Below are 27031 nucleotides of genomic sequence, written 5' to 3' on the forward strand. Positions count from 1 at the left end.
GCCCGAGTTTCCCTCCGGAGCTCTGCTAGCACACGTCCAGCTTGTCTCGCGGTTGGCTCCGCCCCCTATTTTTTATTTATTTTTTTATATTTTGAAAAATTATTTTTAAAGTTTATCCAAAAATATTAAATCACTTTAAATGCTTACCCAAAAATATTAAATCAAAGCCTTTGTTTCCCATTCTGTTAAACCACTTTATGTACAGTAAGTAGTTTTGTAACGTATTTGTGAAAAGGTTGCCCATTATTGTATGCTATCAATTATTGTATGCTATTATATGCTACCTACATATTACTTTTTTTATTTTAATTTTTTTAATAGCCATCTAAGATCCATAAGTGGGTGCAACACATTTCATTGAGATGGTTTAACTAGGGATATTTTTTTTTAATATTGTGGAATATTTATTAAACATTTAACCATCTTCAGGGTCATTCCTATTTATAAAACAAGTAATGTAAATGTTATATTTATATTAAATTATGAACTATACACTAGTAAAAAAAAAAAAAAAAAAAAAGGCAAAGTGTGTTTTCATAATCTTTATCTTCAGCCGGACAATCAGTAATTTTCAATCGACCCAAGAGAAGGCACAAAGTTAAATGGAGACAGTGTCTTAGCACACCTGCGATACCTGTGTTAAAACCCTTAAAACTCCATTCAGAACTCTCCTACAGCAAATATAATTGCAAATTTATTATATCTGACACACGTGTGTGTTTGTTTTATTAAACTTCTGAATAGAATCCCAATAGTAAAATGTCCGTAACAGCTACAACTTTGTAGCAAAATATTTAGCAATAGATTAAAGCAGAATTTTATTGGTACAATTCAAAAACATTTTACTGTAACAGCTTCAGCCAGAGTTCTTCTCAACGGTTGTCAATTACAAGGCTGGGAATTAGGATGGCTATTGCAAACAGGATGCAGTCTCCGCTTGGATTAATCCACCCAAATCACTGCTAGACGTTTTCCTTTTCTCATGCTAAAAAATGTAAGAAAACATTATTAAATTATATTAAAAAGAAAGACATCCTCTCAGCGTGCAAAAAATATTGTTTTCTTTTAAAATGATTGTTGTCAGCCCAACCATGTTTTTTTTTTTTTTTGAATGGCACCTTTTACTTAAATAGCATCATTTCTTGGTTCTGATAGTCAAAGCATTTTCCAAAAATATGACAATATATTTTATTTCTCACACAATACATGTATATATGTAAAAAAAAAAAAAAAACCATTAATGAACATATTGAAAAATATATGGTCACATATTTAAATGTCATTATATTTGTTAAAAGGACATTCTAATTAAAAAAAAATATATGCACTTTGTTTATTGCCCCTTTTTTTAAAAAAATATTTATTTATTTTTTAAATATTGTCAATAAACTTTTTATTACACATCTGGGGCAGACTCCTCAATGCGGCCCGATAGTCCTCCTGCAAGATCGTCAAGCTGGATAATTTGTGCCCAATCAGATGTGCATGTGATAGGGGCATGTTCGGAAATCATCACAATCTTCCAATCCAATGCTTCTCTCAGAGAAGCACTGATTCCAGAAGCCAGAACATCATTTATGCCCCCAAATAACTTTAATTTAATTGAACTAATTAATTTAATTTACCTTTTAATTTTACCATTAAAATTTCAATATGTTTGGTGCTTACATTGTCCCCTTAAAGGGTGGAATTCCACTTCTAACTGAACAACTTCTAGCATGACATTTCATTATCGTTGTTCGGACGTAGGATACACTGGTGTATGATCTGGTTGGTTTAAAGATACTTTTCTCTATTTTGTTGTTTTGGGGGGGTTGTTTGTTTTTTAATGTGTGTATTACTATTCTAAGAGAAATAAAAAATCTTAAATGAAGTAACAGAGCGAAGCATCGCTAGGTATTTACCAGAATATCACCATTCTTCTAGTGATGTGTAGGTCTATGTTTGTGCTGATCACCTGAGAACTATCCACTACACTGGCAACAAATATACACTGCTCTGAGAACGGCACAATAGTAATGTAGATTGTTATAGTTGTTGTGGGGAGAAAAAGAAGCATTTTGGACTAGCTAGCACAAACTTAATCTGTTCAGTGCTGCAGCCAGGAATAGCAAGTCTCCACTTGGCTGCAACACATTGAAACACATGCAAATATATATATTTACAGTATATGATCATGCAATGCATAAGCCTGTCACAACATCAATGGCAGGTCCTATCCCAGCAACCTAATGCCTGTTCTTATGCGATTAACCCACTTACTTGGGAAATCGTTCCACTTGGGGCTCTCTGCAGTGCAAGGTAATACAGGGTCCTAGACTGAGGCACCTGTGAGAGGGAGGGATGCAAAACCATGGTGTTGGCTTGGGCTCCAAAATATATATATATATATGTGATGGATCCCTATATAAAGAAAATATATAGTGGTAGCCAAGAACTCCCTGACATATGGTCCCCTGGCTGGGAAAAAGTAACAAATATTTTAGGTTAGCTAGTTCCAAGTCCCCTAGCCAAACGATTCACAAATAGGAGGATGCCCAATTCACGAGCTCTAATATAGCTTGGTCCAGAGAGTCTTCATGCCTTCATGTAATAATAAAAATATTTTGGTAATTTTTTGGAGCAAAATTAGAAAATGCATCTATTCAGAGAATTGCTGTTTTTTTGGATCATCGACAAAAATGTAGATGTTAAAAAGGTTGATCTTAAACGTGTGTCTTTTATTTAATTTACATTACTAATTTATTCTATTTTTGATAGAAAATCCATGTCTGTATTTAGTGCTTGTAAGGCCACATTCTGTGTCTGTAAACATGTTCATGTTTTATTCAATCTGCACATTTCACACCCGCCATTGGTTGATGAACAATGGGGCAAAAATTTCTCAAGGTCCTCTATAGATGAAGTTCCATGTTTCCTGTAGGACACAAAACCATTGTCTGCCATTTGACTATGTATGTTAGAAAGCAGCTAATTAAGACACATCCCAAGGTGCCCACAATGTATAAATAAGAATAAATCTGTGATTAATATATAATTATGAGAAATCCTATTGAAGTGTGTAATCATTCATAATATTGTTAATTAATAATAATGATTATTATTATTATAATGAGTGGAATCATTATGTCCCATTGCAATTAAAGCGTATCCCTCATCATGAAATTCCACTCCTATACTGGCAAATTACATTTTGGTGACATTAATAAACACTTAATGCTGAATACCTCATTTTGGAAATGGTCCCCTGTCTGCAATAGAGTATACTAGGTAGAAACAGAAAAGAAAATGCATCTTTATTAATATACAGATTGAATTCAAACTGAAATTCAAATTTTAGGCCAAATTAGCTGGACTGCTTAGCTCCCAAGTGTTCCTCTTTAGGAGGAACAATATTTACTTTGGGCCCTCTTTTCTATCTTAATGTTCCTCTTTGCTAGGAGCTCCATATTGTTGGTGTGTCTGAGTGTATAACAGTTCCACAATAATATGTATTTGAAGGACAATAAATGTGTTTAGAAATCAGTCTGTGTAAATACTACATCATTTTTGTTCTAAATTACATTTTAGTTGCATAAATTATTAGTAAGTCACCGAAAATTTCACAGAACACCCCCACCCAAGCAGGGCCGTATTTGCCATAAGGCCTCGGGGTGGCAGGCAGAAGGGGGTGGCACAGCTGCTAGGGAGATCAAAGATCTCTATTGCCTCTATAACCCCACTATTGCCAGCATCCCCCATTCAATGAAACCACTATCTATCACCCACTGCAGCCATTATTTGCATAAAACAGCCACTATCACCCCATTACAGCCTCTACATCACCCCCCCCCCCCCCCCCCCAGCCCCTCCCCCGTCACTATATAACCTATCGGCCTCTATAACCCCTATCCCTAATACAGGGCTTATTCCCTTCACTCTACGTCCTCTATCCCTCCTTCTATATTATCTAAATCTCCACTATGGCCCTTTCTCTCTGAACACACACGGCAGCCTCTACCAGACCGAAAACGCACACTACTGTCCCTATTCCCTGCATATATACACTACAGCCTTTTTTCCTCCTTAAACATAAACTACAGCCTCAAATGTCCCACATACACTCTGCAGGTCCCAGTTTTCTTCCCAAACATTGTAGCCTATATCCTCCCAAATGCACCCTACTGCCCCTTTGCTCAACAGCACACACACTGCAGCCACTATCTACATACAGCCCCTACTTATAAGCATATACTACACAGCAAACAAATGTACTGACACACACAAACCTACAACAGCCTTGTTCCCACACATGCAACCCTACAAACATCATTCCATCAACACCTGCAAACACACAAGCAGTCTCCCCTCTCAAATACAACCCAATAAGCAGGATCCCCACACATGTACACAACCCCACAACAGCTTCCTCACACATGTACACAACCCCACAATCAGCATCTCCAAAAACAAGCAACACAAGTAGCTTACCCTCACAAATGCAACACATTAAGCAGTCACGCCCACACACGCAAGCCCACAAGCAGCATCCCCACAAACATACAACTTCACATGCAACTTTCCCCCACAAACACACCACATGCAGCCTCCACGCACTTATACACACACACACTCCCAGCATTTATCATCCAACCACTGACCTAGTTACATTCACCATTCAATCATACCCTAAACTATTCGCCTTTTTGCATATATATAGAGTGGGTGGGGATGCATTTAGGAAACTGGCCTCGGGGCACCCTAGAGGATAAATCCAACCCTGCGCCCAAAGCCATAACCTCACACCCCTAAAATCAAAGTCCATTACGAATCTCAGGAGGTACAAAAGTGAAGAAGAGCTGATTTGGAGATTTTATTTTAACATAATTCTGTTTTGATTCACTGGGAATTTGCAGGAATCCCCACTTTAATGAATTTCCATGATAATGTAACAAATATAAAGTTGGGTACTTTTTTATATGGTAGTAATAAAAATATAACGGGGGCGTACAATCACTCTATCTAAGTCTTAACAGAGAGAGCCAAAGATATAGAACGCACATAGAATGAGGTCTATTGACTCACTAATTATGAGCTTGTTGTGATTTGAGAACTGACTGTTACTGACTATACTCGTCCCTGTATCATAGGGGTTTTCACTTCACTGCTAAAAGCAAGGTTGCTACACTAAACAACTTCTTGAATGCATTGTCTGTTCCTGCCGCCAGGACACACGTAAGTGACATGGGGACCAATTTTTGTGTCACAAACCAAGGATTAAAAAACACTGACTTAAACGTACTTTTAAATGTAGAAAATGCATGCATGTACTTGTCTTCGGCACTATCTGTCTGGGTGACTACTCATGGATGTAATTCTGAGGATGGTGTAAATTGCAGCTATGTATAATCTGTTATGGTCTTTGTATAAAAAGTTTTTCTATTTTAGTATTTCACGATTAAAGAGTTGTATCTAGCTTTTTATGAATCAAAGGAACTCTCTTTGGTATTTTTTTTATTTTATTTTTTTTTCGTTTCTTTCTATATACTGAATAATAAATATACTGGTAAATCGTTTAATTACGAATTGATAAATATGATACCATTTCTTGAGAAGGTAACATCTTTATCTTTCACAAATCTTGGCCTATCATTAAATATATCAGGACAGCAATGCTGGGTCACCCAGGTACCAAATGTTTGAATTTTAATAATATTGAAACAAAGATATTTAGATTTCACAACCTTTTAGACCAGGCATTAATTGGCATCATTTAGTGCAGTGGGGATTGGCCTTTGTGCTTGTGCATCTTCCTGTCTTGTTTATGCATTTTAATTGTTAATTAATTGACCTGAATCAGCCTTCAAAGTCCAATATTTATCGCAGAATGGCCAAATTGAAAAACCTTTCCATGTTACCTGTTTTTCCGTACTGTCAGAGTTTTCTTTTCTTAGTCTTTTACCAGATGTAATTCAAAAAAATAAACAAATACAAAAATGTTAAAGAAATTTTTTTTTTAACTAAATTACACATATATATGTACATACATACACACACATGCACACTCCATAAAGGCGGCATGCAACATTATAAACATTATATGCGTATTGGTCTAGGATTATTTTCCTTGCAATAGAGAAAGGTGGACAATATGTTACCTTTGCATTCCAATAATTATTGCGTGCTTTGTCATTGAGGAATGTATTTTACTTTTGAAACCACGTGAAATTATTTTGTGTATTTTGTTTCATTAACGAGACTGTCTGAAACCAAATTTAGAACGCAGGCCCTCCCATGGACAGTTCCACTCACCCCTGGCTGTATCCAATGACGCAGAGATGCTGTTTGTTTTCCATAGACTGGACCATTTCATAAAATAAGAAAAACAAACATTCCGTCAGCTGATGACACCCATAAAAAAAGCTACTAAAGTAAAGAAAATGGGCACATCCTTTCTAGGAAGGAAAAGGGTTGTTTGAAGAAAGAAAACAAAGGAGTCAATAGTCTTGTAACCCTAACATGAACCAAGAATCGTGTGGACACATTCTTTGGTTTAACCTCCCAGTAACTTCCCATCACCTTTCCCTGACACTCTACTAATTCTTACACAATGGAGAACAGGGCTTTGCATGTATACAAGTTGAGCTGTGGCTTTGCCCAAGAGAGTAGGATTCAAAGCAGCTTCTTATGTCATCGAACGCTAACCAAGTATCACACTATGTGGGCTATTTATGGACTGGTTCCGGTCTGAGCCCTGGGGGTCATGGTAATTCTAAAAAATCCACAGAGAAATAATGGACACTTCACCAAAAAAAACAAGTGGACATTCAATGCAACTTAAAAGGATTGGATTTATCAACCAAGCATAACTGGTTTTAAGGTAACATTCCAATTACAAAACTGGAATATCTGCAGTCTTAAGCAACAAAAAATTAGTAGATGTGCTCGTTATTAATTATAATATAATAATATGTTTAACTGTTAAATTATTTGCTAGAATGTAATGCATTCTGCATCTATACGCTAAAATGTGAGCTGTCAAACAGCTGGCAACACACAGGGTATCTGTTCACTAAACAGTAGTATTGATTAATAATTGCAGTGACTCTTAGTAAAATGATAACTAGATTTAAAAATTATACCAAAATAGCTGATTGGGACAATACCTAACTCCGCTACGGTGGCAGAATGCCATTTGTAAGATAATTTTTTTTTTAGTACACCACAAATCACTGTTTGGGGAATAAATCCCAGGAAACAGTGGGGAGTTGGTGAAGTCGATTGTACTATGGAATCACATCATTATAAACTTGTTATTTAGTTTACGTAAGGCCTCGGATTTTAGAGAGGCCTCGAATTTTAACATGCTTCCACCTCCGCTTGTCCTCCATGGCTGCTAGTTGGTGGGTGAGTGTAGTGTGAGCCGAGGTAAGGTCTTTGACCTGCTTCTGGAGCTTTGTCACCTGTGCTATTTGCATTTGAGTGATCTCCTCCACAGTCGTGAGGCGAGCGGTGAACCCCTTAACATCCCCCCGTACTTGGGAGATCTCCGCAGAAAGCGTCTAGCGCAGACCTGAGAGGGGAGTGGTGAGTATATCTGTGGTGACTGGGAGACCCGCTGTCGGCTGTGTGGGCTTATGAGGCCCCCGATATCCCAGATTCTCAGGGCTGTTCAGGGGAAGGTCATCCGAGCTGTCTGAGTATTCCTCGATGTCGGCCGCCATGTTAGGCCCCATCATGCGGTCTCCTCAATAGATCGCCAATATCCACGGATTGCCTAGGCTGGTCTGGGTGCGGTTTTTCGGTTTTCCTCTCCATCAGCAGATGTTTCCTGGCTGTCAGTGTGGTAAGTTGTCTTGGGGGGTTGATTTTAGGCTGTTTGTGGCTTCGATCGTCGGAGAGCAGCAAGTATGCGACTGATCAGCAAGATCATGAATGCTGACCAACAAGGGTGGATGATTCACCAAAAGCACCAAAACTGTCTTTGATGCCCCAAGACCAGTTTCCTTAATGTGCCCCAGTTCGTCATATATGTGAAGCTTGGTTTATGTGTTTGGAAGGATGAATGCGACTAGTTTGGTGTATGTGATTGGAAGGATGAATGTGACTAGTTTGGTGTATGTGTTGTATGTGATTGGATGGATGAATGTGACCAGTTTTCCCTCCTTCAGGCAGCTGGAAGTTCAGGAGGTCATGCAGGGTTTTGATGCTGACTTCATTTCCGGGCACTCTCCTGCAGTTCCTTTGGCTGCTGGCTGGGTGTCAGGACCTGCCGCCACGGCCTGCTGAGCACTCCTGCTGTACCACCACTGATACAGGGTTTCAGCAGGACCTCCCCAAATTTCGTGTGGTGCCCCAAGACCATGGCCTTGGCAGCCTTATGGGAAATCCAACCCTGACCATAACCACTACAGCCCACTGTAGTGGTTATGGTGCTAGGAGTACACTGGCCTTGTATCTCAGTAATGGGGCAAACCTTTTAGCATCAGTTTACCCTCTTACCTGGGTTACAAACCAGATGCTGATTCGTCTCCATTCATTGGCTGAGAGCATCAGTTGAACGCCCTAAACCAATGAATGGTATTCTGTGTATAGAAATATGCAATGGACTGACATTAGTCAGCTCAGACCTCTTATTCCAGGCTGGCTAATGACCCCCCTCCCCCTCCCTAACCCCCCCATGACGCTGACAGAGGTGGAGGTAGACGTCTGGCAGCAAGTTGGTTAAGATAAGTTTTTGCAGTATTTCATAGCAAAACTCTGTACATACAGACTCCAGGTACCATGACCACTTTGAATCAATGCAGTGGTCATGGTGCTTGAAGTAACCCTTTAAATATTTATACAAGACTTTTATTTTTTTGCACAGAGCAAAGCTTAGCACATAAAGGGTCACCCATGCCACCAACAGCTTGACATGTACTGCAGTGCTTTGCAAGGAGAAAAATGTTTTAACAGTCAATAAGATTACTCATAGCCTTACTCAGGGGCAAAGAGACTGCCAACAAGTTCTAGCCTATTTCTGATGCACTGCGAATTCTATTAATTATTCATGAACAATATTGGTATAAGTGAATCACCAACTTCATTAAAGTACTTGTTTAAATCGGGCCACTTCTAACGAAACAGGGAGATGACTATTTCAAACAGCTGTCCCTCGTACATATTTCATTACACAATCAGATAATGCGCTCTACCACCTTCTCAATTATTCACAGATAAACATTTTCAAGACGTTTTGACATCTGTTTTAGTGCCTGCTATTAATTTAGTAATCACTCTATTTAAATATGTATGGCATTTTCCTTACCCAATATCTGGTGAGAATTGAGTGTACAGAAAAGTTCGATATTTTTTTGTTCAGACGAATTGTTCCAACATTATTGTAAATAAAAAAGACGAATAGAGGCTCTTTTTGCTGTTTATTTTTGTTTTTTTTAGTTTTTATACAAAATCTAATTATGAAAAAAATGAATAATTGTCACATAACTGCGTGTCACATAAAATAAGACTCTAAATTAAATTCCACTGGTGACAGAAAGGGTTAACCCTTCACTGCCAAAAGTGTATTTGCTCTACATTTTTTTTGTTTAGTTATTTTTTTTTCATGAATTAAAAAATGACACATCACAATAAACACCACATACCTTCACTTCTGATCCAGTAATGGTCCTCACCAAACTGAGACAAAAAATGGTTAGACAATAAATATCATCTTCTAGAGCAGGGGTAGGCAACCTTTGGCATTCCATAATATTGTGGACTACATCCACCACAATGCTCTTACACCTATAATGCTGGCAAAGCATCATGGGAGGTTTAGTCCAAAACATCTGGAGCGCCGAAGGTTGCCTATGCCTGTTCTAGAGCAACAGAGGACACGGCAGTGATCAATGTATGAAAGCTCACATGGGGCATCCAAGAGGGTTTTAGGGAGGGTTCTGGCTACTCAATAGAGCATACATGATAGTTGCTCCTCCCTGCTTGAAAAGCATACTGAAATATCCTTTAAAATACAGATGCCTGGATTTAGCCAGTCAGCTGTATTTACTGTATGTTAATGAAAACATTCTGCCCACAACAGTCCATAATGTTTGCATTATTCTGGAATTGTAGGAATGTTGCAAGAATATTTTTGTTCTATTTTGCTCATATGTATTGCAGTATAATAGATGCATTATAATCTCTATTTTTTTTTTTAAATCCCAATTCCTTAAATTTACATAATTGTGTTTTTCTAGGTATCCTTAAGTATTTAAAAAAAAAACACAAAATATACACAATACTGCAGTGTTATCGTTACTATATTTATAAGCTATGTGTTTAAAATAAATATTACTTATTTTTAAAATTATACACAGTGGTGAAGTAGTTATTTTTCTCTTAACCCTCTTGTTAAGAATGTATCATTCTAACACTGTGATAGTTTTGCTTCTTGAACGAGAATAACATCAAGCCAATATTCTGTTTATACAGCTTTTTATTAGCTATAAGCAGCCTTACTGTGACAACATGCAGATGATGCCAGTAATAGATTAACACAATTTACCCTTCAAAGCCTCATAAACATAATGGAAAAAGACGTAGTCGTGATATAGTGCAAATTATCATTTTATTTTAAGTACAACATGGCTGCAAGGGACACTCCAGGCTGAGGTTATTCTTATGATTGTATTCTATAAAATAACATATTTACAAAAACATAAAATGTTTACAAAAATATTTTCAAATTAAAAGAAATTGTAATTGCTTGAAAAACTCTGGGATTTGCAGTTTCAACAGTAAACTCTGCCAAGACAAGGAAATGATTCGGCCAATCATGATGTTCCGTTAATTTAAGACAAGGTATTTAATGAAACATTTTTGTATGAAAACAAAGAGACAGAAATAGTTTTTGCACGTTTCTGCTCATTGCATCACATTTACCATTTTGACAAAGAATTGCTCAACAATTATTTATTTATAATATATTTTACCAGAAAAGATACATTGAGATTTCTCTCGTTTTCAAGTATGTCCTGGGTATTGGTTTGATGTATATTTTATCTCCTGAGATAATCAGGAGATAATATTTTTGGGGGAGTTTGGAAGGGGGCAGGCCATCATAGAATGGCTACTCCAATAACCGTGTTTTTTTAAAATACACTTTTTTGGTTGGAGTAACTCTTTAAATTAGCTAAATAATTATTATGGTATATAATGCTGCACAGATGGGTCATATGAGGTTGGTTGTTAAAATAACTGTACTTGTCAGAAGATATTTTCATTTTTAAGTTTTCAAACATACGTCAGGCCCCAGTTATAGAAACTTACACATTTCCTTTGGACAGAAAAACTGGACCGCTGCATAGTCACGGCCTTTGAAAGACCAAACAATGATAAGGAAGGCCAAAATAGTTTTACATTAAAAAAATAAATAAATAAAAAAAACAATAAAAACGTACACGCCACAATGCAAATATTAGACAAGGGGGAGCAAACTAAAGTTTAAATAATTACATTTTGACCTCTTAGCATTTTGTCAACTGTTTGAAACAGTATAAATAACCAGATAACCAGTACCAGAATTGATTAACATTGGTAATAAAAAATGGTAAGATTATTTAATGTGTTAAATGCTGCTCTTTAAAAATAATGGCAGCGAATGCCACACATTGACAAACTGCATAAACTACAATAAACATTGTCCCCACAAATCCTAGACAGAGATTCATGATAACACTTCACAGGATAGCTGTTCAATGCCACAAATATATCATCTCGAAAATGACCATAGAATTTGACTGGAACCTCTGTGATCGCTTCTCCAGAACTCAATAATTACTTCCTCCACCCTCATGGTGGGAAAAACACATGCTGAGACCACATGGACGAGCGTCCAACTGGTCACCGAGGCAGCGACCTAGCACAAGCATTGTTACCAAAACACTAATTTTCTGATGTTAGACAGTAATTGCAATTTTCCACTAACTATTAATCAACTTGTCTGTAACTAACCCAATAACAATTGAGACCTGCATGTCTAACATGTTGCTTAAATGTGCACGGAACCTGCGAGTTCCATGATTCCACACTTAATTGATACAGACCTGCGTGTCGTGTCCTATGCTGTTCTATGTTATATTTGACACATACAAAAAAAAAAAAAAAATGACGTGAGGACCTATTGGCAAAATAAACAGATATTTACAAAAAAAAAATTAGAATAATAATTACTTCCTATTCTCAACCTCTGTAACAAATACAGAAAATATGAATACAGAAAATATGAATGCATTTGAATATTTTTACTTTAATTTTATATTTAGATTTTTGTACTACAAACACACCTATGGGACAGAATTTCAAAACAGCCCTAGATTGGCATATACGAGCTAGTCAGTGTGCCTTATTTTAAATCTCCTGTTTGCATTTTATTTTTGCATAAATTGTACAGTGCTCTGGATAATACAGCTGCATAGGGACTGTTCAATAAATAAAATGAATTCACCAAAAGAAATATCCTAAATTCCTGGCTGGTATGGTTGGTCTTCAGAACAAATCGGAAGAATACTGACCTACGGTGCTGTGTAGTTCCTGGTTCTAATAAAATTGCTGTGTAGTTCCTGGTTCTAATAAAATTGCCTAATAAAATTGCCTATATTTTGGAATTCGTTGGAGGGCCTGGATTACTTTCTACATTTAATATTTCATATTTGGTCCATCTGGTACTGGGACTTTTCCATTGGAGCACCCTGGATTCCAAGACAGATGGGTTGAGTGCACTTCCACCTTCTATTGTATATGAATACTGACCTACAGGCTTATTAATTAAAGTAGGAATTCACAGTCAGTTCAAAGTGAATTTCAAATTTAATATAAAAATAACCAGAAATGAAAAGATCTCTGAGTCAGTTATGCTTTCAGTTCGGCTACCCCGGACCTAAATTTGAAATTCAATTAGAATCCACCATGAACTCTCAATTTATTAAACAGCCCTGTAAGACTGTAATTCTTCTTGTGAATATGCACATAGTGTTCTAGTGTGTCTATACTTGCAATGTCCTCAGGTGCTAGTTTCATCTGTCAAACCTTTAGATAGCTCTGTGTATATGCTGAAAAGAATAAGCAAACTATAGAGAGTGAAAAATATATATTTTTTTTTAAACTGTATTGTAATGTCAAGTCCTTTTTTAATTTATTTCTCATGTCGAGCATGTTTTTTAAAGGTAAAATTTACAAAAGTTACAAAATATCTTAATTCAAATGTGATTGCGCTAAAGGAAATCTGTCAGAATTTGTATTATTATTTAAAATAAAGAATAAATGTTTTGTAGCCTGGGTAAGTATAAATGTGTAATACACTCATAAAAGTTAGTACCCTCTCAACACCCCATGAGTTATTCAATATTGTTTTTTTATTCTTTCTGCCTTTCCTCTTATTTTCTATTTCCCACAGATTGATATATTGTTCTAAATTGAGTACACCCGGTAGAGTTTGATGTAAGTTATAAAATGTGTTGCTTGGAGTTCCTCGATAATTCCTTGTAAAAACTGAACTCAGATTTTTATGTTACTCCTATAAGTATTGCATGTTATAGTAAGACTTTTCCCCATATCTTTAGGTGTGGATTATACCACCCATCCGATTTGGATACTAAGAAAAATCGGCTTGTCCTATTAGATTTGTCTGGGAAAAAAAAAATTGGGGTCAATTTGGGTTTCTCCCACATGACTTTTTGGGTTGCACAAATTTCTTTCATGCAGTTATTTCAGGGGAAAAAATTCAGATGAATAAAACTGGCATGAAGATTGACCAATAAGTGTCCTGAAAGATAGACTTATTATGTATATATTGTGCAGGACAATGATAGGCATGTTTTCATGCCATCTGGTTCTTGGAACAAATAAGAAGAATTAACCAACAGAAGGAAAAAGAGAAGGAACAGTAAAAAAATCTATATCTATTTTATATTTTATATTTTGCAAATATTTAATATTTAAATATATAAACAGAGCTCCAAATTTCCACTCGCTCTAGCTATTGGTGAGTGAACATTTACCCTGGCAGGTAGAAATTTGACCCTGGTGAGATATGGACCGTTCAGGTTTGTAATGATGAGTAACTTCTAAGGCCTGGCTAGTAGCGGAGCACTTGAAATTATCAGCTCTAAAATTGTGTAAATATAGATTTTTTTATTTTTTCCTGTCCTCATTTTTTCCCTCTATTGGGCACTTCTCACTTGATCTACAAAATAAAATTAGCATTTAGTGCTGTCCCCTAACCATCAATTATCTTTTTTTCCCATGAATTATCTTTTTCTTTTTTTTTGCTCCATGGATTCAACTTCAAACCATAAAACAAGCAAAGTTGTTCGTCCATTGTCCTCTCCGTTTGTTTTGTGATTCATCCAAATGCCATTTCAGAGTTAAGAATTTTGGACAAGTTGCTGATCACTCAAAATTCAGACAAAATGTGATTTGGGAGAAAATGAACTAGCAAGTCTTCCACCTAATATATTTGAGCTTCTCGTAGCTCTTTTAAGTGTGAGTGCTTATTTGGCTTTTTTTTTTTATTTTATTTGTATATATTTATTAATACAGTTGTGCTATTATTTTCTTTTTGTTTTAGTATTCTTCAAAGCATTTACACACTAATTCAAGAAGACTTTATAAGTATGTATACTGCAAGATTTTCACTTTGTTTAATTTGAGTGATTTTTTTTTGCACGCGTTTACTTTTCTGATATCTTTTTTTATTATTCCTAAGTTTGCAGAGTGACTGGGATCCCTGTGTTCTGCCTTACTGAGTTATTCATGGAGGCGTTGTGTTCTTACATTTAATTTCTGTGTTTTGCTATTGTACAAAATTGTATGCAATTGTAAAATGTCAAGCTAATTTATTATGGTTTATCCAGTTAAAAATCCTATTTTACATAAAGATTGTTCCGAAAAGTGAATAAATGCTTTCAGGGCACATCCTGGCATACTATTGCTCCATGAGACAGCTATGTTTAAGTTCTCTTTGGTTAAAAGCACCACTTGTCCGTATGGCACACCATATGTTGAAGAGCATGGCATCTCAAAAATATACTCTGGACTGGTTTCAGCTGTTCAAATTATGTATTGTTTTGGCAGATAAATGGCAATTTTGCCCAAAGAGGTTTTTGAGAACCTCTGCATGAAGCAAGAGTAAGTCCAGAGATGCTCAGAAAAGGAATACTAAGGTTTATATCAGCAATAAAATAATACAAAAAGAGGATAAAATACATGCATTTTTTTTTCAATAAGTAAGAATGTAGACCTTGAAAAACGATATAATAGATAAAAGGTTGCATGTGACAATATGTGCAAAAAAATATCAAGTAAGTGAAGGCGCTTGTGAATAATTTGCAAGTGAAAATAGCTCTAGAGAACACTATGTATACAAATAGAAAAGAAAAAAGTGCGCTGTGCCTTTAACCCCTTAAGGACACATGACATGTGTGACATGTCATGATTCCCTTTTATTCCAGAAGTTTGGTCCTTAAGGGGTTAAGCGATATGTGCATACATTTATTAAATGTATGCACATATCGCTTAAAGGCACAGCGCACTTTTTTTTTCTTTTCTATGTGACAATATGTGTGTTAAAGGAAAAATGCAGTTTTAACCTCTCCAGACTTTTCTAGAGGTTTATTCATTACACAGTGGGTGGAGGTACATTGACACCTTAAACGCACTAATTCAGCCAAATTGTATAATAACTTGAGGGAACTTTTCCAACATGACTACATTGGTCTAGAATGTGTCAGTGATTTGACATTTCACACTAGGTCAATTCCTAGTAAAGAAAACATGCTCTTTCAGCATCTATTACATTGCTATTAATATTATTGGTTATAAATCACCATCATATTCTGTAACAGAGTGTAAATTGGATAGAGGAAAATAGATTCAAATTATTAAAAACAAATGTAGGAAATGGGAAGAATAGATACTCTGGTCTATGAAATCTAGGTTCAAATATTGCAAACATTTCAAGTGCAAAGGTCAGATGTATGAGCTATTTGTAGTGTTTATATATAAATGACTTCACATATAAAAAGTTGTAGAATTAAAGGGCTTTTCTTGGAATAAGTATTGTGACATGAGAAAGACTAAACTGTAAGGAGAGGAGTTATACTCTTATAACACACAGGAAGCCAGAATTATTATATAAATAACTTTTACAATATCCAAGTCTACCATGCTAAACCATGGCCCTGCAGATATTTCTATGCATTATACAGCAACCTTTGAAGGTCAAACTTCAATGCTTCATTCTAGCATCCAGGTAAGGTAAAGAGGGAGGTAAATCTCTGAGGACAATAGGGGTTAAACTTGCTATAGCAGCATGTATGCAGCTATTTGGTGTAAATAAATTAATTATATTTGAATATTATGCTCACATACAGATGTTATATTAAGATTTTGGTGATTTTTTTTTTAAATCTCCTATCCTAGAAACTCCCATATCCCTTTTAAAATACCAATAAGGAAGGATATAATGCTTTTTTTTATTTATCTATTACTGTATGTTACTTCTTCTGTGCCTGAAAAAAAATTATATTGCTGCTTCTACACTACTATTTCAGACTCTTGTCTGAAATGTTTCAAAATAAGGCAATGATAAATAAATAAATGTATACTAAAATTGTCTAAATTAACTGAATTATACATGTGTTACAAAACTGCAAATGGAGCACAATATTAAATGTTTAGCCAATATTCAATGTTAAAATTATCCCAGGTGCCAATATTTTTTGAAAGAAATAACTTGATAGTGGATTGGGTTAAATATATACATTTACTAGAACTTGCTGTTTTAATGAAAAATTGCTATTTTTCGCCAGCCTACAAAGTGAATAAATAGGAACAATAGCTGTCTAAATAGCTAAAAGTAAAAAAAATTAAATCAAATTTTAAATATATTTTATAAAATTCATCCGGATGTTGATGTTGCTTTTGCTTGTTTCTTTGTTTGTGTTTGTATTTTTGTTTGTAGTTTTTTTTTTTTTTTTTTTTACTTAAAAATGATTGTGCTTATGCAGTAAACACTGAGTTGGCTATTTTAAAAATTAAGATCAAACTCTTTGAGTTTTAAAAGTTTTGCTATTCAGCTCTAAACTGGCCTTAAATTTTAAATAGTTTATCATCAATTGGCCACAGCTTACTGCTTAGGGAACAGACCCCTTAATAAATAGGTCCCATAGTGTCTGTTCAGATTAGTCTTAGCTGAGCTCAGGGCTAATATATGTGCCTGTGACTGAATGGTTTCATTAGCAAGGCAAATATTTACACCTCACTTATTTCTATCTCACTTTCTTTTCATTTATAAATCAAAATACTATTCCAGATGCTAATGTAGTCCTGATAAAGTCCACAAACCTACACAATTAAATGGAAACTCTCTTTCTATCACAAAAGAATACATTTTTCTCTAGATCCCCCTCCTTAAAAACAAACAACCAAAATGCTAAATTTGAATTATATATGATTACATTTATTTCATTTTATTAATTTGTTTATTTGTGGCTGATTTAGTTCTGTTTTGTTTCATATTTTTAAGTCACTAGAAGTGAAATACTGTTGAATAGAACACATATTTCATTGTAGAATTGTAGAATACATTAGAACATACAGTATATTTATCACAGATCAGGCAATATGTATGTAACATTTACAAGGTGCTGTTTTGGAAATATGGGCTGTGAAGGACACAAATCTCTAACTTTAAAAGTTGGCTATTAAAATTACAATTCTAACTATCCTGAGTCAGCCAAAATATCCAAAGTAGCTAAACTGGCTGCCTTTAGTTATTTAATGATTCTCTCCATAAAACCCCTACAATTTCACTATGGCGCCCCATGTGACACTTTCTGTGTAAATCTCTATATAAGGGATTATATTCACTAAACAGCGAGTTGTGCAGTTGTGAATCAGCTTCAAAAATGGAAGGTAAAAATAAAAATTGGCGTGGGGGGGGGGGGTCTCCATTTCATTTCAGCAGTTAAACATTTTTTTTTAAATATTAATGATTTGGCCTTAATTTTAAATTCATGACAACTGATTCGCATTCCTTGTGAGCTGTGAACTATTTTCACATGTGGTTAAATAGTTTGCCAAACATACTCCTTGTTAAAACTGGCAGGGAAAAAAAAACTATTACCCAAAAAAATTCTATTAAATACAGAATCTCATCTTGTTACTGAAAAAAAAAAGTCTGATTCATTAATTGTTATTTAATAATTATTATAACCCTGTTCCATTTCTTGCAGAACATTCATAGCAGGTTGAGAATAAAAAAAAAAAATATATATATATATATAATGTTCTAATCGGTTACTGGATCCTAGTAGTGGGTCAATGATTTTGGTTTGTGTTTTGTTCTGCCACTCTTCCTGGCACACTAAGGGTTAAAAGGCCCAGGTCATATATAATGTATATATAAGAGATCCAGGGGCAGAGACCAGGAGACTGTAAAACGATTCACTCGACAGTCAATATTCCACGTGTGCTAGTATGATACTGTATCTCGGCAAAGAAGTGAAACGTGTGGAAAAAGTCCCAAGAGTGGCCGAAACGTTAAGCAATCATTTTCTACAATATCAGAAGGTTTGGAAAAATATATAAATATTTTTAAAGATATACAGTATTCAGGTGGAAATATACATGCATGCATACTTGCAGTGGTGCAACAATGCGTACAGATATGTATATATCTTTTTATTTTTTTTAAATAGCTATGAATGTATCTGTTTTGGGATAAAGAGCAATCAAGCCATGTGATATTGTCAATGAATACACAGACACATACATTATCTATTTATGAGTGTGTGTTTGTGTGTGTGTGTGTGTGTGTGTGTGTGTGTTTGTGTGTGTCTGTGAGTCTGTGTGTGTGTTTGTTTATGTAGCTGTGTATTTATTTATAACAATTATTTTCCTTCACTTACAGCTTTTGGCAAAATATTTGTTTAAAAATATATGCCTCCTCCCCATCCCCCCCAAAAAACACCTTAGGGCAGCTGTAAGATATGAAAATTGCCCCTTATCTGTCTTTTTTCACTCACATCCACACACATGCACACATACATAGCGTTGTGTGTATTGAATGCTAGCTTCCCTGATGAGTAGTGATTGCCCAGCCTTTACCTGCCCCTTGTTCTGTCTGTTTATCACTGCCTGAAGACATCCTTCAATTTATTGATTGCTCAATCCAAACAGAGCAAAAGAGGAAAATAGTATTGGACAGCTGCTGCTCATTCGTGAGTAACAGGTTCAGTGCAGGCAGAGCTCGACCATTATCCTGTAACTTAATATTGAGTAGCAATAGCTGTCTAAATATCAGCTCTTTTTCGTTCTAGATTCGACCCCTGACTTTTCAGTCTGACCTTCAAATAATGCAGCCTGTCAAACTGGTCCAATATTTTTAATTGCACTAATGTCTTATGGAATCATTGACATATTATATATGAATCATCTCTGCTTTATTTAACATCATGGTTATTTCCGAAATGTTTTATCAAAATATGTTTGTGTGTGTGTGTGTGTGTGTGTGTGTGTGTGTGTGTGTGTGTGTGTGTGTGTGTGTGTGTGTGTGTGTTTTAAATCTAGTTTATCTTTAGCCTCAAATAATTTTCAACATGTAAGTATATACTTAATGTATATATATTTATTTATTTATTTATTTATTTATTTATAACATGACTTGATAACTTGTCTTACATTAAAACAAATCTATATTCCTGCAAGTTACATATGAAATTGTATTTATATAGTCCCAGTACCATCTGATATTTTTCTTTTTATTAAAATGTTCTATTTTTATTTTAAAAAATATATATATGTGTGTGTGTTTTTTAGATTTGTGTGTAAAATCTAGATATGTGTCCCTAGCCATACAAAGCAAACCAGAGGTTTCTAAAGAGTGCATACTATGGGCAGTAGTGTAGATCTGATCTCTATTTAGGGGATATATATGTCCTGTGGCAAATATCAATGTTAAAACGCCACTTGCTGAAATCACAAACAAAATAGCAATTTCACTGAACTCCTGACTTGTCTTTAGCCAGTAATAAGCATGGTTTAGTGCAGTGAAATGTTTCTTTTTTTCTGCATTTGTCTATAATAGATATATGTATATAAATATATTATCCATTCTCAGTAATATCTCCTAACTCAAACCTCTTACATTATAAATAAATATCAACATTTTCCGACCAGCTGCTAGAATTAATATTACATCTGCAATCCAGGGTAATAGTGCCCTGTAAATGAACAATGTTGAGAAGAGAGTATGCAAAAGGTCAGAAAAACAATTTGTCTCTTTCCTGTTAGCCATCTGTACATATCAATGTACAGTGTATGAAGGGCAGTTCTGCTCTCACGTTAGTGGGGTGGAGAGCTCAGTGGAGGAAATTTATTAAACAAACAACCTTACTCTATATTGATAATATCACAATAAGACAAACCCCATTGCACGCAATGCTGAGATTCGGACACTCCACTCAGAGAATTCTAAGCAACATTGTATCAATCCCAACGTTCTATTCCCTGTGGAACTTTAATAATATTATTACAAATGTGCTTTATTTTTTGTATTTATTTTTTTATTTGTTGTTTTCTTTTAGATAATTGTTAGATTGTTACGGATCAAAGTAAAGGACATCACGGTAGTCCATCTTTTCATTAAAAAAAATACATCTAAAATACTGCAAATTCATATATTCAAAAGGTGTTCTCTTTGTAATGAGAACATATTTATTTAACCTGAATTCTTTATCAATAGACAGTATTATATTAAGATATCAGGAGCTAACTGCATGGTTCCGGCTGCTTTTGCAGAGTACAGAGCCAGAAAAAAATATCATTATGATAATGCCATAGATTTAAATATTTGCTGGTTTGGTGAAATTCCCTTTATAGATTGGGAGTCACATACATTTAAACAGGCAGGATATATTTTAAATAAATATGGTTAGAAAATAAATAATTCGATAAATCCAATAATTACAGACAATATATATAATTTTAATTTCAATTGTATAAAATGAATAATTAAAATACATGCATAAACATACAAGCATATGTATATATTATTACACACTGCTATAATAGCTGTACTGTCTTTATGTCATTATTTTGCAAATGCATTCTATCTAATAGTCTATTCATTACTTTATATGCTCTGCTGTATGTTGGGTAACCAATAGGTGTATATATGTTTTGATTACTGAGAATGTGATTCTGGTCGGAAGTAATAATTTAATAAGGTATATCGAATTATTTCCCCAGTGTTTCGTATAATTCAATAAACAGATATCATATTATCGTGGTCTCATATAATGGGCTTATATAACAGAAAACATAAATATTAAAAAATTAGTTCCTAATACTATATGAGATATAATAAAATATATTTATATATAGATATCAGATTCACACATAATATCAATGTCAGTCGAAAAGATACTAAACGAATAAGATTTAAAAAAATATATAAAATATGTTGTTGTTTTTTTTATGTTCTACAGAGAATAGGAAGTTTTCAGTGTTTCCATTATTTGTTATATTAATCGTAACAAAAAAGTATAGAAAATAAATAAATAAAAATAGTTCCAAAAAAGAGCTGTGTTTACCCTCCCTTCTCCCTCCTCTGACCATCCCTTACACACATGCACAAATAAACACCCACAGACACAGACATACAAACACACACACTCCCAGACAGCTTCACACCTACACACAGATCTGTCACTCACAGGGTTAATAAAATAACTTACCCTAGTTAAACTCACCTGTCACTGGCTGTCAGCTCTGGAATATAGGTTCAGGTATGAAACGTAGCACAGGCAGTCAGCAAGACTTGCAGTTGTGAAGCCCTTTGGCTAATGTGATGCTCAGTGAAGGTGAAGACTATTGCCCAAACTGCAGGTGCTTCAGATAACTTTGTTTCCTCTAAAGTGTCTTTATTTTCCCCTGGTTTTCTCCAGCGATCTCTACTCAAACAGACAGATTAAACCCTAGCGCTAAACTCCAGATCCTTTGTAAAAAAAAATAAAAAAAAAATAAAAAATAAAAAATAACTGCTAACAACTCAAGTCTATCTCTGATTTTCCTCTGCGGCGTTTCTTGGCCTGAATTCGCCCCACTTCGCTGGGGCCTGATACTTTAAACTTTCCTGCAGATTATCTGGAACACCAGTTTGACATAACACCTTCCCAAACCTGCCCAGTCAGGGGGGTGTTATTTAAGGGGGGGATTGGGGGATTTTTATTTTTTTTGGAGGGGGGGGAGCGTTTGCTGCTGTAATAATTTCTGGTTGTCTTCATTAATATGGATATATATATATATATATATTTCTAAAACCTGTAACCCAAGAAAAAGCTTTCAATTTGGCATCATTTACATAATGTAACAATATAATGTGTTTCACATTCTAAAATAAACATTGTTAGAACACATTGTTTGAGGGTGAGAAGAGCAGGTGATTAAAGATGGAGAATGGGGTACCAACCAATAATACATTCTTCAAATGTTTAATATGTGTCTGTAGAAATATATGATGGATGTGTGATACACACATACATGTGTGTGTGTTATATCTATGGCAAATACAATAAAAAAACAAGCAGAACACAGACATATACAAACAAACAGAAAGATTGTCTAACCTTTGACATTTCTTCTTTGTGTTCTTTTTAATATATATATATATCATCCCTATACACACAAATATATATATATATATAATCTCTATACACACACATATATATATATAATCTCTATACACACACACATATATATATATATATATATATATATATAATCTCTATACACACACACACATATATATATATATATATATATTCATCAGATGGTGAAGTGAAAAGATTCAGGACTTCTCTAGAACAGAATGTTAAGGGAATGTTACTGCAATCGACCCAGTTAGTGTCAGGAATCTAGATAATAGTAATAGAATGCCTGTATTCTTATGAATCAACTTCCAAGTTTATACATTATTATTATTATTATTATTATTATTATTATTATTGTTATTATTATTATTTCTTAATAACAAAAATCACATTAATAATTTGTTTTTCATGAGATATACAAATATTTTTTTAAAAACTCATTAACAACTCAACCCATATATTGCATGCCCCAACCCTAGTATTTACACACACACACACACACACACACACACATACATACACACACACACATACACATACACACACACACACACACACACACACACACATACATAAACACACTCCTTGTTGAGGATGATGATGGGTACAGTCATTTAATTAGAGATGAACTGATTAGCAGATATCTCTCCCGGGTCTACTTTTTAATGGAGAAGGGATATAGGAAATAAGCCTCATCAAATTCTTTTGTCATGGCCCAAGTATCCCTTGGGATCTTTTAAACATTGAAAATACTAATTGATTTTAAAACACAGACTGGAAGAGGGAAGAGCTGGAGGCTGCAAATTATAGTCATAGGAGCATCTGAGGTTTTAAAGGATCCTTATCACTCGATGAGGTGTTCTGCATAAGTCTGTGAACTGCAATTCCCATGATCCTCAGTGAGACATCACACTGAAATGTAATTTAAAGACATTTGCAGTGCTAGTATCATGTACTGTGTTATTCAGGAGGAGACAGCTTTATTGGGTATAAAATAATATTTTATGTGTTCAGTTTGTCACTCTCTCGTTCTAACTTCCTATTGTCCATTTGTGAAATATTTCATTTAATACACATTTTTATTAGGAAAAAAAAAAGCTGTTTAATTAAAATATTGGAAATTTTGAATATATTATAAACTAGTTTATTTACTAACTAGCTATTTGTGATGACTTGAAAATCTATTGGTACACAATTAGGCCTACACAGAGAAATTAATAGACTTGACTAATTGCCCCAAACCTTTCTGTTTTAACATTACTTTTAAAATAAATCTGTTTTAATCCTGGTTTTATTTTAAGGAATTCCCTAAGTGTTGTTCATGAATTAAAATAAAATAACACTTTTAATTTGTTTGTACATTTTAAATCCATGTGTGTTATTGTGATATTAAGATACAGTGCATTGTGGCATTTTAAATCCAAGTCAATAATGGAAAATCAGCAATCGCTCTCCCTGCAAGTTAGTCCCATTCAGTCTCCGATTGTGACTCAGTTCATTAGTAGTAACCAGTTGACATAAGGTAAATGTATATTGAGAGGGCCTTTCATTCTGTGTAAGAGGGGGCCCTCATTAAACATCTCTAACAAGGCGTGCAAAAGCTCTGATTGGGCAGTTCTCATATAATGCCAAGGCCCTAGCAGGATGTCTACTTAATGAGGGTCCCCAAAAAGAGGCTGATACAATATTCAAATTTCCTATCACACTAGAAACTATATTTCCTAAATAAAAAAAAAAGACAAACTTAAATAAACTTTGTGTTTGCTGTTGATACATTCAACAATTCTATCGAGTGTCTCAAAAGACACATTTGAATTTCTAAAGTTTCCAAACAGTTGATGGTTTAACCCCTTTGCTGCCTTGAATATGGAAGGTGGGTGTTCAGCATTATCAGCATTCACCATTTGTTTGCCAGAGGTGAAATCTGGCACTCAAATGGTTAAACCCACCTCTCTCTCTCCCCAAACCATGAAAGAGTTAAGGGTTTCCCTTACCTTGAAAGTAATTGTGTTTTCGAGGGATTCGTGGGTTAAAAATGTACAATATGATGGGGCATTTTCCTAGTTTGTGTCAGAATTATTTGAATCAGCAGGGTGTCATAATGACATGTCACTTTACAGAGTGATGCCAGGCGATGTTAAACACCCCTTTGTCTATCTCACTGTTAGCGTTATTACCTTCATCAGTCTTCATGCTAATGGCTGGTTCGATTTATTTTCGTTTCGGTGCTAATATTTTATGTCACACTGTAGACTCTCATTAAATGGCTCGTCGTCCTCTTCATTCCCCGAGCTATGACTGGAGTGGGAATCATTGGGAGTTTATTTGTATGCATTCTTTTTAATAATATTTGCTCTTTCTGCCTTGGTACTTCAAATAAACCCACAGGGAACAATATTTCTGGTAACTGCAGCGATTACTGGTCCCTGACCCATATTAGTCATTGCTTGTCAGCTGTTTGTTACAAGAATGTGTGTGTGCGTGTGTGTGTGTGTGTGTGTGGTTACATTGGTTAAATAGCAAAATACATGTAAGTAAAGAATCATGTATAAATATTTGTAATCTGTATATTTATGCACAATTATATGGGTGTGTATTCTATAAGCACAAATTCTGCGTATAATTAAAATATGCACATACACACACATACCCATATGTATAAAATGCACTAGATCATTAAGTACATAAGTACACGTGTGTGTGTGTGTTGTTACATTGCACAAATGATGTGTATAATTAAAATATGCACACACACACACACATATAATATATAGATATATAGACATTCTGCATCATGCAATTGCAGCAAACACAATACAAATATCATGTACATTAGGTTTAGGGAAATGCATGTATTTATGTGTAAATGTGTGTGTGTCACCACATGCACAATTCAGACGTATGTTAACATTATCTAATAACAATATAAACAGACTGAAATTAAATGTTAAGAGAAGACCTAAAATTACAAATAATAAAAATCAGAAATTGTTATCCCTGGTATTAAATAATAAATATCTATATATACATACACACCCACACACACATACATACATACATAAATGTGTATGTATTATATCTATGGCAAGTACAATAAAAACCAAGCACAACACAGACATATACAAACAAACAGAAAGATTGTCTAACCTTTGACATTTCTTCTTTGTGTTGTTTTTGGACAAAGTCTTGTTACTTTTTGCTCACACTTTACATTATCCCTTCTAGTTATGTGCCCACAGAGAGGGTCCAACTGCTTGCTCCATCCCATGATCTGAGCGCTTTACCAGGAGCTGGCTTGCAGTCGAGGCAGTTTCTGGACCTTAAAAAGAGGACAATTCATCTGCAGGAGAAAATGTTCTCCAGCCAGGCAGAGGAACAGGCATGCAGAGCACAAAAGCAGACTTCAGTAATAAGAAATACAGGCAAGTGCACAGCACCTGCAGCCTGCCTAACCATTCACCCCCCCGACCCCCCCTTTTTTTTGCCTATTATTTTTATACAGGTTTTCCAAAGTGTCGTTTTAGACCGACTAATAACCCCTTGAGTGCCAGATTGGTGTAATGCATTGGCTAAAAACCCTCTTGTGATCGAGGGGTTAACCTAGCTAAATTAATTTTAAAAAAAACTTAAAATAAATATATTTATCCACACCCCCCCCCCCTCCCCCACCCCATCGCTCTCACCCAGTGCAGAAAATAAGAATCTACACACACACACACACACACACAAAAACCCACATTTGAAATTCTCAACAGAAGTCAGCTTTAGTTAAAAAAAAAACCACACACACAGACACAGACACACACTCACAAACACACACAAAACGCAAATCGCTTGCTCTGTATAAAGGACCTGCTGTGTGTTTTGTGTCGAAAACGACTTACAGGATCCGGAAAGGATTTGCTGGGCTAGTGATTCCTCTGTGAAGCCCTCTTGCTTGTTTCCCTATGTATGAGACTTGCAGACCAGACCTCCCTCTCTCTCTCATTCTATCGCCCTGTCGCTTTTTATTTCTGTCTCTTCCAACAGAATTTATAGAAAATCTAAAAATAAATCCCAGATATGTCTTATTATTATGTTTTTGTTTGTTTAACTCGGGCAACGAGCATATTTGAGGGATGCCATTGACAGGTCCCAATCAGCAGCTGCAATCATTACAGGACATTTACACCCAGGCCTCCTCATACAAAGATAGAACGCCAACAATTATCAGCTTGTGCATTTAAAGGACAGAAAAATGTGTCCCTAACAGGCTTAAAGGGGAAGCCCAATCGCACGAAATGCATCTTCAGTTTCCCTCTTCACACAGACAACACAAGACATATAGAATTTCAAGGATAAGGTTTTGTTTTTTT

At 35.1% G+C, this 27031-nt stretch overlaps 1 long non-coding RNA gene across 2 annotated transcripts; it reads right to left on the bottom strand.

Moving 5' to 3' along the window:
• Window positions 1-805: 805 nt before the first annotated feature.
• On the bottom strand, window positions 806-26614 carry LOC134585973 (uncharacterized). 2 transcript variants are annotated; one of them, XR_010086562.1, is made up of 3 exons: window positions 26561-26614; window positions 25824-25995; window positions 806-985 (listed from the first exon to the last, which is right to left on the bottom strand). It is a non-coding gene; the product is annotated as an uncharacterized LOC134585973 (long non-coding RNA). The 2 variants fall into 2 exon arrangements; XR_010086561.1 differs by lacking the exon at window positions 26561-26614 and having other exon boundaries at window positions 25824-26054.
• Between the last annotated feature and the right edge of the window lie 417 nt (window positions 26615-27031).

Source organism: Pelobates fuscus, chromosome 2 (genome assembly GCF_036172605.1).
Source record: "Pelobates fuscus isolate aPelFus1 chromosome 2, aPelFus1.pri, whole genome shotgun sequence".
NCBI lineage: Eukaryota > Metazoa > Chordata > Amphibia > Anura > Pelobatidae > Pelobates > Pelobates fuscus.